This window comes from Triticum urartu, chromosome 3 (genome assembly GCF_003073215.2).
Source record: "Triticum urartu cultivar G1812 chromosome 3, Tu2.1, whole genome shotgun sequence".
In the NCBI taxonomy this organism is placed as follows: Eukaryota; Viridiplantae; Streptophyta; class Magnoliopsida; order Poales; family Poaceae; genus Triticum; species Triticum urartu.
This window is the reverse complement of record NC_053024.1, coordinates 648249931-648252581: the sequence shown is the minus strand read 5'-3', so window position 1 is coordinate 648252581 and position 2651 is coordinate 648249931.

Sequence of the window (2651 nt, the reverse complement as noted above, 5' to 3'; positions counted from 1 at the left end):
TGTCCCCCAAGCTTTGATAAGCAAATTTACTATGATGAAAGCATGCCTCCTATCTATGATGATTATTGTGATGACATGTATGCTTTAAAGAATAATGATAATCATGAAACTTATCATCTTGATCTTTGTTACGGCATATCTCTCTCAAGGTAGTTTTGGTGATTGATGACAACATGTTTGCGGACTAATCTTGTGCTTTGAATAATTCACAGATTCTCCCCTGGCACGAGACGTTTTCTTCCCCTCGGAGTGTATTTCAAGACGGTGTAGCCCTTTCGTTTCTTTCTCGGTGGACTAGTTGCGTAGAGGGCACCGTACTATCAAGAGGGGGTCCGCTGGGGTATTGCATGGGTGGAATCAACACGTACACATCAGCCTCTCACCCTCCGAGTTTTTCCATTCCATTGTAGAGATCTCTCCTCTCTTCCCTGTCCTGTCTGGGTCCAAGCGGTAGTACCGCGCAACCCAGCGATAGTACCGCTGAGGAGCCACAAGCTGCAGTACCGCTCCACAGCGGTAGTACCGCCCGTGGCTCCACAGCAGTAGTACCGCTGGGGTGCCTGGCACCTCCGCCTCGTCCTCAGCCTCTTTGGAGAGATTCTCTCTCTCTCTTCTATGCCCCAGCGGTAGTACCGCACTACCAGCAGTAGTACGGCCGAAGGGTCACAAGCGGCAGTACCGCTCCACGGCGGTAGTACCGCCCGTGACCCCGCTGCCGTAGTACCGCTGGGCTGTGTGGCTCCTACCGCCTCGACTCGAGGGGTATTTTTCTCGTGTCGGGTTTTGCGGCACTAGTTGCGGTTGTAGAGGCGGTAGTACCGTTCCAGGAGCGGTAGTACCGCCCCTACCACCGCGGTAGTACCGCGTTGGGTCCTATTCCCTACTAGTCTCTGCGCGGCAGTGCCGCTGGCTGGCGCGGCAGTACCGCTGACCTAGCGGTAGTACCGCCCCCTCTCAGCGGTAGTACCGCCCTGTGCGGGGCTGGTTGGTGAGGGGCAACGGTTGGATTGTTGCCCCCACTATAAAAGGGAGTCCCCTTCTTCTCTTTGACCTACCTCTTCCTCCCCCAAAGCTCCATTTATTGCTCAAGCTCCATTAAATGCTCCAAGCTCCACTTTCACCCGATCTATCTCTCTAGCCAATCAAACTTGTTGATTTGCTCGGGAGTGGTTGAGAAGGCCCTGATCTACACTTCCACCAAGGGATTTTCGATTCCCCCACTCATCCCTAGCGGATCTTGTTACTCTTGGGTGTTTGAGCACCCTAGACGGTTGAGGTCACCACAGAACCATAGTCCATCGTGGTGAAGCTTCATGGTTTTGTTGGGAGCCTCCGATTAAGTTGTGGAGATTGCCCCAACCTTGCTTGTAAAGGTTCGATCGCCGCCTTCAAGGGCACCAATAGTGGAATCACGGCATCTCGCATTGTGTGAGGGCGTGAGGAGAATACGATGGCCCTAGTGGCTTCTTGGGGAGCATCGTGCCTCCACATCGCTCCAACGGAGACGTACTTCCCCTCAAAGGGAAGGAACTTCAGTAACACATCCTCGTCTTCACCAGATCCACTCTTGGTTATCTCTTACCTTTACTTGTGCAAGCTCTTTAGTGTTACTTCTCTTGCTTGCTTGCTTGTTGGGATTGCATCATATAGGTTGCTCACCTAGTTGCACATCTAGACAACCTACTTTGATGCAAAGTTTAATTTGATAAAGAAAAGTTAAAAATTGGCAATTTCCTATTCCCCCCCCCCCCCCTCTACTCAACCATATCGATCCTTTCAATTGGTATCAGAGCCTCGTCTCTTTATTAAGGACTTTACCGTCCAAAGAGTATGGTTGATACCATAGACGGTGTGGAGGAACACTCCGGTGTGAATCCGATCTCGTCCACGGGCGATGGGGGAACCTCGGTCTCTCGTGAGGAATTCAATGTGTCCTTAGAGACATTGAAGACCTCCATGACGACCGAGGTTGAAAGCATGTTTACTAAATTTCTTGAGGGGCTTAAACTTTCCACCGCACCGTTGAAAGTGGGTGATCCCACCAATAAGGTGACGGATGCTATCCCCGACAAGGGGGAAGCTAGTAGTGAAAAGGCTCCATCTTCTACTGGTAAAAATGGCACCGACATCTTTGCTCATGTGGAACCACCACTTGTTTATGGTGGACCGGTTCCTTCTACTCATTTGAATCATGTCGGTCTTCCCCCTAAGATTGTGAAAAATGAGGACTTTGATTCTTGGGTTTACCGCTTTAAATCATGTGAACACTAACCTTTGGAGAATCATTGAAGAAGGTTTTTATCCGCATGATCCAAGCAACTTCACTCCTCGAGAAGCCACGGATAATCAATTCAATGAGAATGCTCTCTTTATCATTCAAGATGCAATTCCACCCGAAGACCTACCTCATCTTCGTCCCTTCGCCTTGGCCAAAGATGCATGGCATTGTGCTGTCTCTCTCTACCGGGGAAGCGCAAGCATTCAACGCTCCAACTATGAAGTGGTGCAAGATGAGGACGATGAGTTTGCTATGAAAGAAGATGAAGAACCTCGTGAGCTTTATCGGAGAGTAACCTAACTTGCGGTCTCACTACGAGATCACAGGAGCAAGGACACAGATGACAATTGGATCAAGCGCAAATTCCTCAAGG